Source organism: Stomoxys calcitrans, chromosome 4 (assembly GCF_963082655.1).
Source record: "Stomoxys calcitrans chromosome 4, idStoCalc2.1, whole genome shotgun sequence".
Lineage (NCBI taxonomy): Eukaryota > Metazoa > Arthropoda > Insecta > Diptera > Muscidae > Stomoxys > Stomoxys calcitrans.
Window position 1 is genome coordinate 34,777,344 of NC_081555.1, and position 23,436 is coordinate 34,800,779.

Genomic DNA, 23,436 nt, shown 5'->3' on the forward strand with positions numbered 1-23,436 from the left:
AAAGTTCATGAATTTTAAATTTTTTAATCCGATTTTCTATTGAAAAGTTCAATTCTTTGAAAGCTGACTAAGCCAAAGAATTTGAAGAACTACTTTGGTGATTTTTTTTTTATCACTAGTTCATTGCACTTGATTGAGCTTTTAATCTTATGCTATGACCTTTCGTTTATTCAATGACCATGTGCTAGTCAAACAGATTGAGGGACATAAGACTTATCTGTAAAAGAAGCTGCATAAGAAATACTATTCAAGGGGGAGATTAACATCTTGCAAATGGTAAATAAACTATGGCCATTGAGTAGTGTTCTGCTATGATTCTTGGATTTAAATTCTAGCAAGAACTACACTGATAGAAAAAAGACGTGTTCAAAATCGTGCACCATTGATGTCATTATCATACACATACGTTGTTGAAAATACTGTCAACAAGCGTGTATGATGTTGTGAACAGGCGTTGAATCTTAAACCATTGTTTGTACATAGGCGACTGTGGTGCTATATGGTAAGGCGTTTGTAAACATTCAACGAATGAATGGAACACATTTTCAATACTCAGCAACACACAAAAACTTTGTGCAATCTTTTAAAAACTGTGCACTAGACGTTGTCAAAATGTGAACGGATGTGGACAAAAAACTATTGTTGTTTGATGAACATTTATGGTTGGTCTGATAACATCTGTGCATTGATTCATTCCTATGAACGAATGTGGTCACTTTGTCAACGCCGTGCTTGATATTTTCCATGGGTGTACAGAAAAGTTCGTTATCTTCTCACTAAGGTGCTGTATATACAAGGAAGTGCTTTATTACCGAAGACAACTTGAATCAGAGAGCACTCCTTGATTTGAGAGAAATCTCCTAGTTATTTATGGAAAAGTTTTCATTTTGCAACAATGATATAGAACCGACGGAGATTTTTTCCCATGCGGTTCCCTTTTCATGACTTTAGGACTTTTGGTGATTTTTTTTAGGTATTAGATTTATTAGACATATAATTCATATAAACGAGCATAATTCTGTTAACAGATACCTCATAGCCTTTACGGAATGTATTTTTCAAAATTTTAACCCAATTTTGCTTTTCTATAAACGCCCCAGTTGACACTGGACTAAACATTATCCAAGCCAGCAATAGACTCCTGTTTTCTAGGTCAAGCACCTACTTCATCCTGTAATATTTTGTTATATTTGAACGAAGAAGTTTTGATTGTGGTCCATGTTGGATAGCAAAAATTGAGACCCTTGAATACAACTGGGTCGCATATAACACCAAGATCCCCTTAAGAGTTTGTAAACAACTTTTGTATTTTTATACCCTCCACCATAGGATGGGGATATATTAATTTCGTCATTCTGTTTGTAACACCTTGAAATATGCGTCTGAGACCCCATAACGTTAATCTATTCTTGATCTTTATGGCATTTTAAGTCGATCTAGCCTTGTCCGTCGGTCTGTCTGTCGAAAGCATGCTAGCTTTCAAGGAGCAAAGCTAGCCGCTTGAAATTCTGCACAAATACTTCTTATTAGTGTAGGTCGGATGGGATTGTAAATGGGCCATGTTTTGATATAGCTGCCATATAAACCGATCTGGGGTCTTGACTTCTTTAGCCTCTAGAGGGCGCAATTCTTATCCGATTGGAATGAAATTTTGCACGACGTGTTTTGCTGTGACTTCCAATAACTGTGCCATGTACGGTCCAAATCGGTTCATTACCTGATATAGCTGTCATATAAACCGATCTGGGGTCTTGACTTCTTGAGCCTCTAGAGGGCGCAATTCTTTTCCCATTGGATTGAAATATTGCACGCCGTGTTTCGCTATGACTTCCAATAACTGTACCAAGTACGGTCCAAATCGGTCCATAACCTGAAATAGCTGTCATATAAACCGATCTGGGGTCTTGATTTCTTGAGCCTCTAGATGGCGCAATTCTTATCCGATTGGAATGAAATTTTCCACAACGTGTTTCGCTATGACTTCCAATAACTGTGCCATGTAGGGTCCAAATCGGTTCATAACCTGAAATAGCTGCCATATAAACCGATCTGGGGTCTTGACTTCTTGAGCCTCTAGAGGGCGCAATTCTTATCCGATTGGAATGAAATTTTGCACGACGTGTTTTGCTGTGACTTCCAATAACTGTGCCATGTACGGTCCAAATCGGTTCATTACCTGATATAGCTGTCATATAAACCGATCTGGGGTCTTGACTTCTTGAGCCTCTAGAGGGCGCAATTCTAATCCGAATAGAATGAAATTTTGCACAACGTGCTTTATTATGATATCCATTAACCTTGCCAAGTATGGTTTAAATCGATCCATAACCTGAAATAGCTGCCATATACACCGATCTTGGGTCTTGACTTCTTTAGCCTCTAGAGGGCGCAATTCTTATCCGATTGGAATGAAATTTTCCACAACGTGTTTCGCTATGACTTCCAATAACTGTGCCATGTAGGGTCCAAATCGGTTCATAACCTGAAATAGCTGCCATATAAACCGATCTGGGGTCTTGACTTCTTGAGCCTCTAGAGGGCGCAATTCTTATCCGATTGGAATGAAATTTTGTACAACGTGCTTTGTTATGATAACCAACAACTGTGCTATGTATGGTTCAAATCGCTCCATAACCTGAAATAGCTGCCATATACACCGATCTTGGGTCTTGACTTCTTTAGCCTCTAAAGGGCCAATTATTATGCGATTTGGCTGAAATTTTGCATGAAGTGTTTTGTTTTAACGTTCAATAACTGTTCTATATATGGTTCAAATCGGTTCATAATCTGATATAGCTATCATGTAATCGGATCTGGGGTCTGGAATTCTTGATCTTCTAGAGGGCGCAATTCTTTTCCCATTGGATTGAAATATTTCACGCCGTGTTTCGCTATGACTTCCAATAACTGTACCAAGTACTGTCCAAATCGATCCATAACCTGAAATAGCTGCTATATACACCGTTCATGGGTCTTAACTTCTTGAGCCTCTAGAGGGCGCAATTCTTATTCGATTTGAATGAAATTTTACACTGGGGTTCGGTCAATCCAAGACTGTGCCGCTTTCAGCAATGCCTCGAACTCGACCTCAAGTTTCGTCTCAGGTATCTGATCGGAAACCTCTTTCATTCCTTCCAGATTACCTATTGTCGCCTCGATTATACCGCTATGGTATGACCTGTTCCTATTCTTTATTCATTCTCCCAAGTCTCATAGCTGCAATAGCTGCCTCACACTTAATCTGTATGTCGATGGGTCGGATATCTAGAATAATCTCCAGTGCTCTGTGGGCATGGTTTCCTTCGCCCCGCCTATGCCAAGAGAAGATGTTCTCTGAACCTATTGTATAATCCTTACGTGGCACTTTTTCTGCATAGCAGTCCACCAAACTACTGAGACGTAAGTGATTATTGGTGTGGTCATGCTCCTGTAGAGCCAGTGGACTATCCTCGGATGCAGGCCCGATTTCGAACCTACGACCCATTTATATATTGCCCAATATCTGTAAGCCTTCTCAGTACGCTTCTGAATGTGACACTTCCTATTAAGTTTCCTGCCCAAGATCACTCCTAAGTATTGGACCTTGTCAGATATCGAAATCGTTTTATTGAGGAAACGCAGTGCATTAAATTGGCCCACTTTTTTCCTCCTTGTGAACAAAAGCAGATTCCGGTCTTTTCTGGGTTAACATTGAGACCCCTGGATCTATCCCAGTCGTACGCCATCTGCAGGACCCTTTCGCCCCTTCAGCATAGCTGGTTCGAATCCTTATACCTTAGAAGTATAATAACATCGTCTTCGTAGTAGATGGGTTCAAATCCCTCCTCACTTAGCATTTCTAATAGATTATTTATGGTGGTCACCCATAGGAGTGGCGATAAAATGCCCCCCTGTTCCCACTTTCTCTCTTGTTTTTATATCATGGAATCCTTAATTTATCCACCTGTTCCTTAGCATATGGTTTATCCAGTCTCTAAGGATCTAGTCCACCCGATACTGGTGTAAGGATTGGCTCAGTGTTTCGGTCCGCACATTGTTAAAAGCCCCCTCGATGTCAATGCATTCCTCCAGGGTGTACGTTTTGGCATCGAAAAATTCTTCTATTTTATGCACAACCTCGTGCAGGGTAGTCTCCACTGACAGGGTAGTCTCCACTGACAGGGTAGTCTCCACTGAAGGTCTTTTTTATGCACAACCTCGTCCAGGGTAGTCTCCACTGACCTTCAGTGGAGACTACCCTGCACCCTGCATCTTTCGATGCCAAAACGTACACCCTAGCGGAATGCATTGACATCGAGGGGGCTTTTAACAATGTGCGGACCGACACACTGAACCAATCCTTAGACCAGTACCGGATGGACCAGATCCTTAGAGACTGGATAAACCATATGCTAAGGAACAGATGGATAAATTGAGGATTCCATGAAATAAAAACAAGAGAGAAAGTGGAGAATAGGGGGGCATTTTATCGCCACTCTTATGGGTGACCACCGTAAATTGACATAGGCATGCTGTTTGTATCTGATCAGTTCGCCGGATATCCTACTCTTTATCATGTTATCCACAATGCGCTCCAGGGTGTTGAGTAGAAAGGACGTAAGGCTTATAAGCCTGTAGACCTTTGGTGTCGCATAACTTGCCTTGCCGGGCTTGGGTATAAATACCACCCTTGCCTCCTGCTAGGCTTTCGGAGTATATGCAAGTCCAAGGCACGCTAAGGATATACAGGCCACTGTGCTTAAATAAAGCATTTTTCAGCGGTTTATGAAGAAAGGTGGTCGACATATATTTCCTAGGGGGTGGGTGTTCAAAGTTCGGCCCGGCCGAACTTAATGCCTTTCAACGTATTTTAATTCACTTTTCAATACTCAAAAGACTATCAAAAACGGGCATTGTTTATGGCCGGTATTTGCAATTATTTGTTGCCAAAAACTTTCACATAAGCTCGGAACACCTTGTGAAATGTGTCCCATAAACTTCACATACACTTCCTTTTCATGTAACAGAAATATACCTCTACTACTTTTTCAGTTTCTTCGCTCTCTTGTTGTTTGGAGGATTTTAAGCGACGTCGAATTTTCATGCCATAGCACATTAATAACAGAAAAAGTGCTTGTTTTTCACGCTTTTTATGCTTTACAAATCTTGACGATATATGGCATTTTGCAAAGGCTAACAACAAATGTCAGCTAAGATTTATGACACCGCACCAGTTACAATGTGCCAGAGTATGAAGTTGGCTTTTGGTTGCCAGTCGTTGTTTTGTGGTTCTATATACGGGCAAGGGCTTCTCTCTGGGTGTGTGTGTGTGTGCATGTGCGTGAGTGTACAAGAGTTTTGAAACCATGAAATTATATAGATCCGGCTTAAGAAGAAGAATAATTTCCTGTCAGTCTTTAAAAACACAACACACACTCAATGTACTACCACAGTATATGCATGGTGGCCAAGCAGCCACACATGTGTGTACATCTCTGTGTCTGTATGTGTGTTGAGTGTATTTTTCTTTATGTGGTTTATATGGGGAAGTGCACTTGATATACATATACAGACATTAACACCTGTTAGTTCATATTTTACAACTAATTAAATTTCCTCTTCAACCCAAGGTGGTTTTTGGGTAGCTTGAAGAAGAGACCATAATGGAAACTGGTACTGGATTAGTATTCTTTTGGGGTAGTAGAATGTGGCATATTGAGGTATAAAAATACAGATAAATGCCATTTAAATTGACTTCATAGCCAGCAAAGAAACTATCCGATGATTGTGTTACTGCAGTTTTGTTTAACAAAGGACGAAGCCCCATTCATTCAAGATCTACTTACAATGCCTTCATTGCTCTATCTTTACTTTTACCTTACTGCTGATGCACGTGCCCTATCAATTCATCTGAATTCATTTGCCGAAACTCAAGATTACTTAGCAGTTAGCACCATTCCCTATACTTCATGCATAAGCACAAACTTCGATGGGATATGGTAATTTCAACAACTTCATAGGTGATGGACAAATGATTGGGGAAAACCGAAGCAAATGTTGCAGCTACTGCACCATCAACCCAATAACCACCATCAATCCTCATGCGAGGAGTCTTTGATAATACCTACCCACTTAATAACGCTCAAAATGAGCAGTGCTTTGCAACTCTGCTCTACTGTGTTTTTGGTGCCATTTGGTGGCCACCTAATGAGTAGACCATGTTCAAGGGTATTTTTGGGCAAAATGCTTTCAAATTTTTATCATGATCTTAGCTGCGCTAGGAAACGACTACAAAGCATTGTCATTATGCACTTGCGAAAGATAGCAAAGTCCTCATGATTGCGGTAGGCGGTGGTGGTTTGGTACTGTCAAAGCTTCAATGTGGACAGTTTAATTAACACTGGAATTTCAGGGAAATTTTGTAGCACAGACATGTTGATACTTCCCTTTAGATCAGTTTTGTATCCTTGGCCACGGTAAGCTTCATAAATTTTTCGAATAGTAGTTTTGCAGACCTTCTACTAAGGCAATATACGAGCATATGGCAATAAGCCTGCAGCATGAACAAGCCATAGACATTGCATAGGATGGCTCCAGAGAACATACAAAGAAAACTGAGACGAAATATGCAACTATTATGATGGAAAAGTTTCATATTGGGTTGCCCAAAAAGTAATTGCGGATTTTTTAAAAGAAAGTAAATGCATTTTTAATAAAACTTCGAATGAACTTTAATCAAATATACTTTTTTTTACACTTTTTTTTCTAAAGCAAGCTAAAAGTATCAGCTGATAACTGACAGAAGAAAGAATGCAATTACAGAGCCACAAGCTGTGAAAAAATTTGTCAACGCCGACTATATGAAAAATCCGCAATTATTTTTTGGGCAACCCAATAATTGCGCCCTCTAGAGGCTGAAGAAGTCAAGATTCAAGTTCGGTTTATAGGGCAGCTCTATTAGGTTATGAACCGATTTCAACCATACTTAGCACATTTGCTGGAAGTCGTAACGAAACACGTCGTGCAAAATTTCAACCAAATCGGTTTAGAATTGCGCCCTCTAGTAGCTCAAGAAGTCAAGACTCAAGATCGGTTTATATGGCAGCTCTATCAGGTTATGGACCGATTTCAACCATACGTAACACACTTGCTCTAGTGGCTCAAGATTTAAAATCGGTTTATAGGCCAGCTCTATCAGGTTATGAATCGACTTCAACCATACTTAACACACTTGCTGGAAGTCATAACAAAACTCGCCGAGCAAACTTTTCGCCAAATCGGATAATAAATGCGCCCTCTAGAGGCTGCAGAAGTCAAGATTCAAGATCGGTTTATATGGCAGCTATATCAGGTTATGGACCGATTTGAACCATACTGGGCACAGTTGCTGGAAGTCGTAACAAAACACGCCGTGCAAACTTTTAGCCAAATCGGATAATATTTGCGCCTTCTTGAGGCTGAGAAGTCAAGATCCCAGATTGGTTTATATGGCAGCTATATCAGGTTATGGACCGATTTGAACCATATTTGCCACAGTTGTTGCAAGTCATAATAAAACACGTGGTGCAAACTTTCAGTCAAATCTGATAATAATTGCGCCCTCTAGTGAAAACCAGAAATCAAGACCCCAGATCGGTTTCTATGACAGCTATACCAGGTTATGGACCGATTTGGTCCTTACTTAGCACAGTTGTTGTATGTCATAGTAAAACAATATTTGGAAAATTTCAGTTTAAGCGGATAAAAATTGCGTCCTCTAGAAGCTCAGGAAGTCAAGACCCAAGACCGGCTTATATGGCAGCTATATCAAAACATGGACCTATATCGCCCTTTTGCAATCCCGACCGACCTACATAAATAAGAAGTATTTGTGCAAAATTTCAAGCGGCTAGCTTTACTCCTTCGAAAGTTAGCGTGGTTTCGACAGACAGACGGACGGACAGACAGACGGACGGACAAACGGACGGGCAAACGGACGGACGGACAAACGGACAGACGGATGGCAGACAGTCGGACAGACGGACAGTCGGGCAGACGGACAGTCGGACAGACGGACAGTCGGACAGACGGACAGTCGGACAGATGGACAGTCGGACAGACGGACAGTCGGACAGACGGACGGACGGTTGGACGGAAGGACAGACGAACGATCGGACAGACGGACGGATGGACGGACAGACAGACGGATCGACTTAAAATGTCATGACAATCAGAAAATATATATATACCATATGGGGTCTTAGACGAATGATTTATAATCTGATATAGCTGCCATATAAACCGATCTTGGGTCTTGATTTCTTGAGCCTCTAGAGGGCGCAATTCTTATCCGATTTGAATGCAAATTTGCACGACATGTTTTGTTATGATATCCAACAACTTTGCCAAGTATGGTTTCCAATCGATTTATAATCTGATATAGCTGCCATATAAACCGATCTTGGGTCTTGACTTCTTGAGCCTCTAGAGGGCGCAATTCTTATCCGATATGCCTGAAATTTTGTACGACGGATCCTCTCATGACCATCAACAAACGTGTTTATTATGGTCTGAATCGGTCTATAGCCCGATACAGATTGCATATAAATCGTTCTCTCTATTTTATTTCGTGACCCCCAATGGGCGCAATTCTTATACGAATTGGCTGACATTTTACACAGGTCTCCAACATATAATTTAATTGTGGTCCGAACCGGACCGTATCTTGATATCGTTTTAATAGCAGAGCAAATCTTTTCTTATATCCTTTTTTGCCTAAGAAGAGATGCCGGGAAAAGAACTCGACAAATGCGATCCATGGTGGAGGGTATATAAGATTCGGCCCGGACGAACTTAGCACGCTTTTACTTTTTTTTGCCTAAGAAGAGATGCCGGGAAAAGAACTCGACAAATGCGATCCATGGTGGAGGGTATATAAGATTCGGCCCGGCCGAACTTTGCACGCTTTTACTTGTTTTGTTTTGTTTTGTTTTTTTTTTTCAGCTTATATGACCACAATATCTATATATCAATCCTTTTAGAGTTTATTGACTTTGCCCCGTAAGTACAATCAAACTCCTTTTGCATACAAATTGTCTGCCTGACATGTGCATATACAAACTAAAAAATCAATATCAATGTATTCACTTTTGACTCCTGACCTGTGCTGTGCCACTTTTGCCCAACAATCAACAGGGGAGCTTAAGTTAAGGATTTGAATAACGTTTCATATACAAAAACCGCTTAATTCACACGCATGCCTGGTGTGCAGTGTTGGCAGCATTGTATGGGACTTGTATGGAAGTTTTATGGGACCATGCTACCCCATGCGATGCATTGCACAAGTGATCTGCATATCTGTGTGTGAAAAGTTATTGGAAGACAAGACATTATCCATGTAAATTGTTGTATAAGGATATAAGGCTTATGCTTAAATTCAAAGTAGTTGAAGGGGATTTTAAATAAGTCCTTCCCTGGGTTGACAGATAAAAATGTTAAACTGAAGTCAAAAATTGACTCTGGTGTTATGCATTGGGCTTAAGAAGTCAAACCAAAGATTCGGTCTATATGGGAACAAAATCAGGGCGTGGACCGATTCATAGGACAAATGGTAAAATTTAAATCAAATGGGACAAGAAATGATTAGGAACAAATCGAATAAGGACTTAGTCCTCTAGAAGCTCAGGAAGTCTTATCGATAGATCAGCTTATATGTGAGCTATATCAAGTAATTGACCGATATAGCCCACACTTGGCATAGAGCAATGCCTATTTTTGCCCATGAACATTCCACTAAGGAAAAGGGGCAAACTTCTCAAATATCATTGAGTGTAGCCCGATTCAAGTTTTAAGCTCAATGATAAGGGCTAAGTCCTCTAGAAGCTCAAGAAGTCTTATCGAGAGTTCAGCTTATATGGGAGCTATATCAGGGTATTGACCGATATAGCCCACACTTGGCATAGAGCATTGCCAATTTTTGCCCATGAACATTCCACTAAGGAACAGGGGCAAAATTCTCACATATCATTGAGTGCAGTCCGATTCAAATCTTAAACTCAATAATAAGTGGCCTCCTTTTTATAGCCGAGTTCGAACGGCATACCACAGTGTGACACCTCTTTGGAGAGAAGTTTTACATGGCATAGTACCTTACAAATGTTGCCAGCATTAGAAGGGGAAAACCACCGCTGGAAATTTTTTCTGATGATCTCGTCAGGATTTGAAACCAGGCGTTCAGCATCATAGGCGGACATGTTAACTTTTTCTCTATGATGGCCTCTATAGGCATAGGGCAAAGAAGTCTTATAGGAGATAGGTTTATCTGGGTTCTATAACAAAACAAGGCCCATTTACTATGCCAACAGACTTAAGTTAGGTTAATTTGACATTCTTCAATCAGATTTATACTTTTTAGTCCTTTGTGATACCAAAGGGACAGGAGATGGAAGTGATGAGGAAGGAGTGATATGCAGTATCATTGTGGGTCATACACATATTCTGGCAGTATCAGCAACGTCTTCTCATTCCCCTGTCTCCTCTGTAGGGTTTTCGTTGTCCTACTGAACGAGCTATACATGAGCGCTCTTCTGCTATGCGCTTAACTAGAAGCGCCTTGCCCAGTGAAAGGCTTCACCTTGATTAAGGTTACCAATGACAATTCCTTTGCCCGTGCAGCCAAGTCGCCTGTGTTCACGTTTCCACCTTCTCCGCTATGACCTGGCACCCAACCGATGCGGAGCGGCTCATCCTCAGAGAAGAGTCATCTCCTTATAATACTCCAAGACCTTCCAGGATCTTACTGTTCTGGTTGTTGATATTAAGATCGTTAAGATATTAACACTAGACGTCATTGCGTTTAGACCGTAGAACCACATGCAATCTGTGATCTTTGGGATTTTCTCCTACTTGATCGTGGCCCACCGTATCGCAGAGGTTAGCATGTCCGCCTATGACGCTGAACGCATGGGTTCGAATTGTGGCGAGACCATCATAAAAATTGTCAGCGGTGGTTTTTCCCTCCTAAATGCTGGGCAAAATTTGAAAAATTTGCATTTTTTGGACCGTTTTATGGCCAGGCAGTCGGATATATAACTCAATCTCCGGATCGTCAATGAAGATGTCCAGAACTGGTTTGTCCTCTAGCTTTAACTGATACATGTAGAATGAACTACCAGATGGCCAGAGCTCCATCAATCCAAGACTGAGTCGTTGGTTACACTGGCCTCAAATTTCGTCCTAGGAATTGGATCTTATTTGAAATAATCGTGAAGGCATTGAATTTAAATTTTGAAGCTGTTGCGCAATCGGACTGTCATTATATACGTTTATAGTCAGGCAGCGCTATCGGCTCTGGCGTCGGTCCATGTGAGGTCGAGGTCCAACACAGCCTGATACTCCACTTCCTTTCTGAAGAGGAGTGTCAGGCTCTGTTGGATCGCGGAAAAATCAAGGGTTAAAGGAGAGAGAAAAGGCCAAGGATCTGGCCAGGAATTGATCATTGATTAGCCTTGATCGTGCTACTGTAGTATCCCCTGTACGAGCAGGTGGACATTTTCAGGCGTGGGCTGACATCAAGGCCCTGTGGCCGTGTGTTTCATGGCACAGAAAGGAGGTCACTTATTCTGGTGTTGAGGAAGCATGAACTCGTACTGCTGATACCACTCTAAAGTCAGGTCAATGATGATGCCCTGGATACAGAGGGAGTTAGATTTCCTCGGGGTTCGCAGTGACTAGGAGGATTTTGAGACGGTCGGCCAGGGGAAGTTAGATTTCAGGTGGGTTTGCGATGATTAGGAGGATTTGGAGACAATCGATCAATTTCGCCACCTCCCCAATTACGAGAGGAAAACACAGTATTGTGGGTGAACAACTTTTCGGCCCCTGGTTTCCCACCGGGAAATTAGCCCTCTCATCATTCTAAGTTGACTCGCCAGGGCTCTCATTATTGAGAACACCTATCTCATCCGCCTAATTCCCATAGATTTGGTCTGGTGCATTGATTTCTCCTTATTTTCTTCTTTGGATCTTCAGTCTTGAACCGCACTATAAAGTGTTGGATCGAAAACACTATGAAGTGTTGAATCGACAATCTCAATGGCTTGGCTTGAGTCGATCTCAGAATGTCAAACAGCCATGCCCGTCCGTCCGCCAGTCGAGATCACGATAGTTCGAACGTATAAAGATAATCCCATGAAGGCTCATTTATTGTCCAATGTTGCCGAAATTTGGGACAGTAAGTTGTGTTAGGCCCTTCGACATCCACCTTCACTTTGGCTCAGATCGGTTAAGATTTGGGTATAGCTGACATATAGACCGATCTCTCGATTTAAGGTTTTGGGCCCATATAAGGCGCATTTATTGTCCGATGTCGCCGAAATTTGGGACAGTGAGTTAGGTTAAGCCCCTTGACATACTTCTGCAATATGGCACAGATCGGTTCAGATTTGGATATAGCTGCCATATACACCAATCCTCCGATTAAGGGTCTAAAGCCCATAAAAACCACATTTATTATCCGATTTTGCTGAAATATGGAGAAGTGAGTTGTGTTAGACCCTTCGTCATCTTTCCTCAATTTGGCTCAGATCGGTTCAGATTTGGATATAGCTGCCATATAGATCGATTTCTCGATTTAAGGTTAGGGGCCATGAAAAGTGCATTTATTATCCAATTTTGCTGAAATTTGGGACAGTAAGTCGCCTTAAGCTCTTCGACATAATTTTGCAATATGGCACAGATCGGTCCAGGTTTGGATATAGCTGCCATATAGACCGATCTCTTGATTTATGGTTTTGGGCCCATAAAAGGCGCACTTATTGTCCAATGTCGCTGAAATTTGGGACAGTGAGTTGTATTAGGCCCCTCGACATTTTTCTGAAATATGGCACAGATCGGCTGAGATTTGGGTGTAGCTGCCATATAGACCGATCTCTCGATTTAAGGTTTTGGGCCCATAAAAGGCGCATTTATTGTCCGATGTCGCTAAAATTTGGGACAGTGAGTTGTTTTAGGCCCCTCGACATTTTTCTGAAATATGGCACAGATCGGCTGAGATTTGGGTATAGCTGCCATATAGACCGATCTCTCGATTTAAGGTTTTGGGGCCATGAAAAGTGCATTTATTGTCCAATGTCGAAGAAATTTAGGACAGTGAGTTGTGTTAGGCCCCTTGATATCCTTCTTCAATTTGGCTCAGATCGGTCAAGATTTGGATATAGCTGCCATATACACCAATCCGCCGATTTAGGGTCTTAGGCCCATAAAAGCCACATTTATTATCCGATTTTGCTGAGATATGGAAAAGTGAGTTGTGTTAGACCCTTCGACATCTTTCCCCAATTTGGCTCAGATCGGTCCAGATTTGCATATAGCTGTCATATAGGCCGATCTCTCGATTTAAGGTTTTGGGCCCATAAAAGGGGCATTTATTGTCCAATGTCGCCAAAATTTGGGACAGTGAGTTAAGATAGGCCCTTCGACATCCTTCTTCAATTTGGCTCAGATCGGTCAAGATATGGATATAGCTGCCATATAGACCGATCCCTCGATTTAAAATCTTGGCCCCTTAAAAGGCGCAGTTATTGTCCGGGCCCAAAATTGGGCCCGGCCGAACTTAACGCCTTTTTACTTATTTTTTTAATATTTTGAAAGTTTTTAATTGGTTGCCAGTCTTTCATCATTCAAGCTGATCTCAGATGGCATTAATACCCCTAAGCATTTGCTGGTATCACCTTTGGATTTGTATTCAATTGTTTTTGAGTGAATGTTTTTGTTTTGATCTCCCCCTGTCTCTATTTCAATTAATGCATTCAAAACCAAAAACTCCTCTTTACAAACCACTTGTGATAGTTTTGATTAGTTCTACCATCACCTCCCACCCCCACACTTCAAATGCCTTTGTTTTAGTTGAAAGGCATTTGATATTTTTTAAGCTGTTTTTGTTTTTGTTTCATTTTGGTTTCGTTTTTTCGTTTTTTTCTAAAAGGCCACAATAAACCGGTGTTCATTTTAATGCTACTCAATTAGGGAAACCTCAATTTGTTGCCATAGTCGGTAGAGTTGAATTTTTGTGCTTTTGGTTTTTGTTCATGGTGCTCAATAGAGTTTCACATAACTACAAGTTTCATTTCGATGTATTTATTTATTTTTTTCTGTTTTTCTCTCTCTCTACAATTTTTTCACACTGAAAACTCCAATTTCATTAATAGTTTGGCAAAACTATTTGATTTTTGTTGTTTTATAAAGCTGTTGCCTTTTTGGTTTTTTTTTTTTTTTTGAATTTTTTTTCTCAAATTCCCTACCGCAATTCGGTTGCTAGGAATGTCTGTTTGGTATGCTGGCTCACGTTTATTTATTCATTTCAAATACTCGTTAGTAGGAAATGATTCCATGTTCGTTTTTTGGTTTTCTTAGGCATCAACGCGTCCTTGACGAGGAAACACCCCCACCCATTGCCAGTTATCCTTGCCCTTTCCATATGAATGTGGCAAACTACTTTTTTTTTCGTTGGCTGGGGCATTAGTTTGTTGAGTAGTTTTTCATAATTGGAAAAATGTATAAAGTACTTTGTGAATTCTGCGATTTCCCTTCCCGATAGAAAATAGGAACAGCGCTGGTACGTGTTTTGGGTTATAACTTAAGTAACAGAAAACAAAAGAACGTGCTGCATACAGCCATATACATGCATATGTTACTCTATTCAGTGTTAGGATTTAACGAAAATATGTGCTGTAGTTGTCTTAAGGAAGAGCTAGTTTTAAACAAGTAAGTGGGTGCTAAGTTCGGCCGGGCCGAATCTTATATACCCTCTACCATGGATCGCATTTGTCGAGTTCTATGCGCAGTATTTTTTTCTAGGCCAACAAAGAATACTGAATAAGAGCTGTTGTGCTATTGGAGCTATATCAAGTTATAGTCCGATTTGGACCATAAATGGATGCTGAACATTGTAGAAGTCATTGTGTAAAATTTCAGTTCATTCGGATAAGAATTGCGCCTTGTAGGGGCTCAAGAAATCAGATCGGGAGATAGGTTTATATGGGAGCTGTATCAAGCTATAGATCGATTCAGACCATATTAGACACGTATGTTGAAGATCATGAGGGAAGCCCTTGTTCAAAATTTGTGCCAAATCGGATGAAAATTGCGCCCCCTAAAGGCTCAAGAAGTCAAGACTCAAGATCGGTTTATATGGCAGCGTTATCAAAATATGGACTGATTTAAACCATACTTAGTACAGTTGTTGGAAGTGATACCAAAACACTACGTGCAAAATTTCAGTTAAATCGGACTAGAATTGCGCCCTCTAGAGGCTTAAGAAGTCAAGACCCAAGATCGGTTTATATTGCAGCTATATCAGGTTATGGACCGATATAAACCATACTTAGCGTAGTGGTTTATAAGTGATACCAGAACACTACATGCAAAATTTCAATAAAATCGGATGAGAATTGCGCCCTCTAGTGGCTTAAGAAATCAACACCCAAGATCGGTTTATATAGGAGCTATATCTGGTTTAAAACCGATTCGAACTGTACTTGGCACTGTAGTTGAGAATCATAATAGAACAGTATATCCAAAAATTCATCCAAATCGAATAAAAATCGCGGCTTGTAAGGGCTCAAGAAATCAAATCGGCAGATCGGTTTATATGGGAGCTATATAAAGCTCCTCACTGCTTTGGACCGTACTTCACGCAGGTGTTGAGAATCATAACAGAACTCTATATGCACAATTTCAGCCAATTTGGAGAAAAATTGCAGCTTCCAGGGGCTCAAGCATTCAAATGGGGAGTTCCGGCTGTATGGGAGCTATATCAGATTCTTGACTGATTTAGAGCGTACTTCGCACAGTTGTTGGAAGTCATAGCAGAACACCTCATGCAAAATTTCAGCTAAATCGGAAAAAAATTGGGGCTTGTAAAAGCTCAAGAAGTCAAATCGGAAGATCGGTTTATATTGGAGCTACATCCAAATCTGAGCCGATATGGCCCATTTGCAATCCCCAACGACCTACATTGATATTAAGAATCTGTGCCAAATTTCAGGCGGCTGGCTCTTCGCGTTCGACCACTTTTGCGATTTTTACAGATGGACGGACAAGGCTATTTCGACTCAGAATGTCGATATGATCAAGAATGTATATACTTTATGTCGTCCTAGATCAATATTTCGTAGTTTTACAAACTGAATGACTCGATTAGTATACCCCCATCCTATGGTGGTGGGTATAAAAAACCATCACTTCTCTTAGAAGATGATAACGATCATCAACATCATTGAGCTTCTAATCAGCGTGGAATTGAAACCAAGTTGAAAGTTGACTTTTCTTAAAAAATCGCAGAGTCTTACCCATCTCAAACTAAGAAATAAAGGGCTAAGTATTGCTGGCCTAGGGAGGCCATCGTAGCGCAGAGGTTAGCATGTCCGCCTATGATGCTGACCGCCTGGGTTCGAATCCTGGCGAGACCATGAGAAAAAATTTTCAGTGGTGATTTCCCCTTACCAATGCTGGCAACATTTGTGAGGTACTATGCCATGTAAAACTTCTCTCCAAAAGAGGTGTCGCACTGCGGCACGCCCTTCGGACACGGCTATAAAAAGGAGGCCCCTTATCATTGAGCTTAAATTTTGAAACAGACTGCACTCATTGTGAGAAGTTTGGCCCCTGTTCCTTATTGGAATCTTCATGGGCAAAATTTGCATTTCCATGTTTTTGGCCTAGGGAGGCCATCGTAGCGCAGAGGTTAGCATGTCCGCCTATGACGCTGATCGCCTGGGTTCGAATCCTGGCGAGACAAACAGAAAAAATTTTCAGTGGTGGTTTTCCCCTCCTAATGCTGGTAAGATTTGTGAGGTACTATGCCATGTAAAATTTCTCTCCAAAGAGGTGTCGTACTGCGGCACGCCCTTCGGACACGGCTATAAAAAGGAGGCCCCTTATCATTGAGCTTAAATTTTAATCGGACTGCACTCATTGATATGTGAGAAGTTTGGCCCCTGTGCCTTAGTGGAATGTTCATGGGCAAAATTTACATTTGCATGTTTCTGGCCTAGGGAGGCCACCGTAACGCAGAGGTTAGCATGTCCGCCCATGACGCTGAACGCCTGGGTTCGAATCCTGGCGAGACAAACAAAAAAAATTGTCAGTGGTGGTTTTCCTCTTACCAATGCTTGCAACATTGGTGAGGTACTATGCCATGCAAAATTTCTCTCCAAAAGAGGTGTCGCGCTGCGGCACGCCGTTCGGACTCGGCTATAAAAGGGAGGCCCCTCATCATTGAGCTTAGACTTGAATCGGACTGCACTCATTGATATGTGAGAAGTTTGCCCCTGTTACTTAGTGGAATGTTCCTTGGCAACATTTGCAAAATTTTCAAATTTTGTTTCTGGCCTAGAATTTGAAGTGTTTAGTCCTTCGAAGGGTTGGCTGCATTTGACAGACAGACAGACAGGCAGGTAGAAGGACAAACAAACAGATGGTCAGACAGACGGACGGAAGGATGGACAGACAGACGGATACATATGAATAGCCAGACAGACGGACGGACAGACAGATAAACAGACAGAGGGGATGGTCAGATGGACAGACATGACTAAGTCCACTTTGAATGTCAAGACTATGTACATTCTTCGCAGGGTCTTAAATCAAGTTTCAAAAGGGGTAAGGAAATTACTATAATACCCTATCCTATGCTAGGAGTATAAAAAGGCATAACATATTACTTAGCTTTCCTAAATATATTTATTGAATATTGCTAAAAATACGATATCCCAAAACGGATTTATTCGTTATGGCAACCTCATATGAAACTCATTTGGCAAATCAAAATAAAAATCCAATAAAGAAAAATCCTATTAAAATATTACAACAAAATGGCAATGCCAACATGCAGGCAACGAAAACAGAAGTTGTTTAGTTCTTGGGATTTGTTAGTTTACCTGTGTGTATATGTGTGTGTGTATTTGCTTCAACTTTTTACCAAGCTCCAAATGAAATTTGGCTTTTTGAAAAGCAATTTTCATGTCAGTTACTGTGATATACACATTTATATGTTTCTATAGTATATGTATGTATGTATGAGTGTAACTAAACAAAAGCTCCCCCATATCTCTTACCCATAGTCACAATCAATCAGTATTACAACCAATGTACAACAAAGGCCAAAAACTAGCAATAAAAAAGCAAAAAATATATAAAATTTATGGAAAAAGAACATAAAAATATAAAGCAAAACAAAACAAAAAAGAATCTTGCAGTAGCAGAATATAAAACGCTAATCGTATAAACACATTGTAATTGAATGTGAAACATGCAACTACCATAAGTCATTAGACCAACAGCCAATACAACTACAACAGCCAAGGATTAAAACAACAGCAACCAGCAAAGCAAGGATAACAACGTGCAAGGAACTTTCAACTTGGCATTTGGCAAACATTCGAGCTTCAGCATAGCATTCTAAATGCTTGTACCAATTCAATCCATAGCAGCCACCACGTATTACCAGTAGTACACTTAGAGAAATAGAAAATCAAAGTATAAACGTTATTTGACCTAGAGAAGATCATCCTAAGCGGCAACCAATACCCTAACAGGACCACTCATACAGCAACAACAGCAGCGGCAGTCTTAACTGCAGCACTGTACCACAAACAAATTTTCTTACATTTCAAGTTAAGAACAACGGCAACAAAATTAAATTAAAGACGACATGCCACAATTTTAACCACCAACTAAAGCAAATCTACAAAATAGGATTCCACCAAAGTCCATGTTTTCAGGTAAATGACAATTTGAATTGAAATGATTAGTGAACGTATTGAAACAAGAAAACAGGTGACATTAAATTTACTTCCTATGAAATTAAACGAAAACTGTTGACCTATATACCACACCAGCTAACCCGAGCCCTAATCCCAAATACCTTTCATTTGAGTCACTTATTGGCATGGTCGAAAAATGTTATCCCTTTGGGGGGTGTTTGGGGAAAGAGGTGATGCCCTAAATACATGGTCCTACATTAGGATATCCAATTCGTATTCTACTCCCAAATAACTTTATTTGAGCCCCATATTGCGATAGTCAGTAAAAAATTGCTCTTTAAGGGGTATTTTGGGAAAGGGGTAGACCCCCAGAAAATTGGTCCCGAAAATGGGTATCAATTCTTGCTCTACCCCCCAATTCCTTTCATTTAAGCTCCACATTGACATGGTCGATGGTAAATATGCCCGATTTAGGGGTGTTTTGGGGATTGGGGTTTGGAGTGGTCTCCCAAACACTAAGCCCAGAAAATATATCAGCAACGTGCTCTATTCACATATATCTATATATGATTTATTTGAACCCCATTAGGCCATTGCCCTCAAAATTGGATATCAAATTCGTTTTCTAATCTCATTTAAACTCCTTATTGCAAAAGTCAGCAAATATTTCCAGTTTGGGGTGTTGGCCCTAAAAACTATAAATGTTTAGTTCCATTGCTCTTGGTGAGCAAATACGTCCTATTTGGGGGTTATTATGGTGGTGGAATGTTCCCTAGACAGTTGGCCCCCAATGTTGATATCAGATACGTGGTCTACTCCCAAATACCTTTAATTTGAGCCCCATATTTCCATACCCCCCAAACATGACCTGCTTGGGGGGGTGTTTTGGGGATGGGCGGCCACTCAGTGAGTTGGCCTTGAAAATATATATCGGCTACGTGTTCCACTTATTTGAGCCTCATATTGCAATAGTCAGAAAATACTTACTATCTGGGTGGTGTTGTGGGGGTTGGGTGGCCCTAATAGACACTTTTCCCGAATATTTATATCAAATTTGGGCTTTACTCCCAAAGACCTATCATTTTAGCCATATATTGCTATGGTTGTAAATTTGTCTTTGGTGAAAGGCGGCCCCCCAAACACTTGGTCCCATATTTTGATACGAGACTCGTTTTCTACATTCACATACCTTTTATTTAAGCCCCATATTCCCATGGTCAGTAAAAAAGTCCTGTTTGGGGGGTGTTTTGGGGAAGGGGTCCACCCCCCATAAACGTGGTCCCACATTTGGATATCAGATTCGTACTCTACTCGCAAATACCTTTCATTTGAGTCCCATATTGCCATGGTCGGTAAATATGTCCGATTTAGGGGTGTTTTGGGGGTTGGATGGTGTTGTGGGGGTGGGGTGGCCCCATAAACACTTTTCCCGAATATTGATATCAGATTTGTGCTTTACTCCCAAGGACCTTTAATTTGAGCCCCATATTGCTATGGTCGTAAATTTTTCCCTTTTTGGGGGGTGTTTTTGGTGAGAGGCGGCCCTCCAAACACTTGGTCTCATATTTGGATATCAGATTCGTATTCTACACCCAAACACCTTTTATTTAAGCCCCATATTCCCATGGCCAGTAAATAAGTCCAGTTTGGGAGGTGTTTTGGGGAAGGGGTGGACCCCCAGAAACTTGGTCCCACATTTGGATATCAGATTCGTATTTTACTCGCAAATACCTTTCATTTGAGTCCCATATTGTCGTGATTGTTCTAAATATATGTTTGGTGGGTTTTAGGGTGGGGCAGCCCCCCTAGGTACCCCATCCGAAATTTGAATACCAAATTCTTATTTTAAGGGTACTACATGAGAGCACACAAAATTTCGCTTGCATCACTCATCTCCGAGATCTGGCGTTTCTGAAAATTAGGGTAAGGGGGAGGGTCCGCCCCCTTCAGATATCAACAAATTTAGTACTCTATTTTCACCACGGGGTCATTATGCACCATCTGTGAAAATTTCAAGAAAATCGGTTCAGCCTTTTCGGAGTCTATAAGGAACACACAAACATACAAACATACACCTACACACAAACACAAATTGATTTTTATATATAAGAAGAAGAATATAGAGCATGGTTAGGTTATTTAAGGTAAGAGTGGCAGTCCTTTATAGAATTAGACTTAGACATTTCAAAGCCCATTGCAATAGTGCAGCAGTGACAGACCATTCCTCTGATAGACATTGATCCCACTATTGACGCACTGGACATCTGAGCACGGTACCAACTCACCTACCGGGGCAACCTAAATCCCATTCAATTTATAGTAGAAGCCTTATTACCCTACAAACATTTTTCAAGAGCATTCGGCACCGCGATGTAAAAAAAAAAACAATTTTCTGAAAGATTTTTACGCAATTGTTCTTCAGTATTAGTCGCGAAACACTCTTCTAGGATACCATTGGACAATCCATTACGTGTGCGGAAGTTTTAGCAACTCTTTACGACGAATATTACGCAACCCATTTCGTTATACTCGTCCAGAAGATTGGTTTATAATTCGCCTGGGTTAACTTTTCGCGATAGTTTGGCATGCAAAGCTGTAGTTGTGCTGTGCAGTCTTCAAAATCCATGCTAATACTCGGCGAATGGAAATTCTCCAATGAGGCTCGCCTTGGCTACAGGTGAGAGAAGAGAGATTGGTCTGTACAACTGTCCCTTGCTTGCGTCCATTCCAGGCTTCAGTAGAAGGATCACTCTGCCCATCTTCAGGACATCGGGTACTATAGAGGTATTCAAAGACAAGTTGAGGATAGTTACATGATACTCCACCCTAGCTTGGAGGCCGCCTATGACGCTGAATGCCTGGGTTCAAATCCTGGCGAGACCATCATAAAATTTTCAGCGTTGGTTATGCCCTTACCAATGTTGGCGACATTTGGTAGGTACTATGCCATGTAAAACTTCTCCCCAAAGGAGGTGTCGCACTATGGCACGCCTTTCGGAAGCGGTTATAAAAAGGAGGTCCCTTATCATTGAGCTTAAACTTGAATCGGGCGGCACTCATTGATATATGAGAAGGTTGCCCCTGTTCCTTACTGGAATGTTCATGGGCAAATTGCAATTTTACACTAGCTAGATCCCGAGTTCTTCATCATCAGTGTAGAAAATCCGTCGAGGCCCAACGCCTTGGATGACTTGGCACCACGTATGACACTTGTAACTCCATCCACGGTAAATTGTGATGGCTGACCATCGGCTGGGAGACCACGGATGCGATGAATCACTCACCTCCTTGCCTTGTCACCTCAGGATGCTCAATACATTGACGGTCAAACATCCTGTTGCTTTTCTTCGGGTCATTCAAAATTACGTCGCCAAAAGGGACTAAGGTAAGGTTAGGTTAGGTAAGAGTGGCAGTCCTTTACAGACTCACTTAGACATTATTAAGTCCATTGTGATACCACAGTAGCGACAAAGCAAGGCTCCTGGCGGGAATCGAACCCACGACCCCTGCACTGGTAATCTAAGCACGCTACCAAATCGGCTATCGGGGCGCCCAGGGACTGAGGTTCTGTCAACCCCTCTTCCAAGGTTCGAGAGTGACTTAACAGTAGACCACAGCTTGCCTAAACTGGTAACCAAGTGGTCAAGCCACTGATTACGCTTAAATTCATTGACTACCCTATTAATTTCCAGAATCAGCTCTCTGATTATGGGGTTAGTGGGGTCCGTGCAATGAATCCCATTACACTTGTCTGCAAATACCACTGCCGGGAAATCGGGCCTTACTTGGGGTATTCGACTGCCTGGTATTAAGCGAGCGGCTGCTGCGTTTATGGCGTCTAGGAGTTTCCTCTCGCCAACCAACACTTTTGAGGGGGCTGTCAGTTCACTGGTGTACTCTTTGAAGCCGATTCAATCGGCCTTCTTCTAATTGATAAACCGCCGGCGCTCAGAGGTTATGATGCCGGTTTTATGTTCGAGACCATACATGACACGCTGTTGGAAAAAGGTCCCCTCCTTTTGGTCAGTTGGGTTGATATCATGCTGAAAGGCCGAATTATCAACGCAATGTTAGGGTTGGACTCGATCGGAATGAATTCGACCAAAGGAACTCTACGAGGAGGGGTTTTGTGGCTTCTTTGATTCTGAGGTTTTTCGAGAAGGTGAGAGTAAAAATTGTTACCTATGTGGATGCCATTTTCTCTCCACTATTAGGGACCTCGTTTAGGACGCGTTGAGGAAGCTATTTGATTGGGTGAAGGCCAACGAGCTTGGCATAAACCTAACCTGAGCTAACCAGAAGCAAAACAGTAGGTTAGGTTGGGTTGAAAAGAGGATGCAGGACCTCCTTCTTGTTTCATTTCCCTTCTTGTTTCCCCCCATAGGATTTTCGCCGTCCTACCGACCGTTTCGCTGTTCCACAATGTTTCATGCGCATTTGTGGCCCACTCCCTTAACTCGGACTGCGTCGACCCGAAAGGCTTCGGGTTAACCAAGTTTATTGAGGGAATTCGTCTGGCCTTCACCGCCAAATCGTCTGCCCTTTCATTTCCCCTTACTCCGATATGGCCCGGCATCCAAACGATGAGGATTTTGCCACCCTCAGAGAAGGCGTTAGTCTTCTTCTTACACTGCAAGACTGTTCGTGACCTAACCGTCCGATTTGTTATTGCCCTTAAGGCAATTTTACTGTCGATAAATATGTTCACACTCGA

The 23,436-nt window shown here is 41.5% G+C and overlaps 1 protein-coding gene across 21 annotated transcripts in view; it reads left to right on the forward strand.

Annotated features, from left to right (window-relative positions):
• The window catches only part of LOC106089068 (small conductance calcium-activated potassium channel protein), a 965,076-nt gene that overhangs the window by 502,569 nt on the left and 439,071 nt on the right, over positions 1-23,436 (forward strand). Inside the window, exon 2 of one of the 21 annotated variants that reach the window (XM_059367781.1) lies at positions 18,081-18,740. The exons of the other annotated variants lie outside the window; for them this stretch is intronic. The gene's annotated coding sequence lies outside the window, so the exon portion shown is untranslated. The remainder of the gene's footprint in view (positions 1-18,080; positions 18,741-23,436) is intronic. 21 annotated transcript variants of the gene reach the window in all.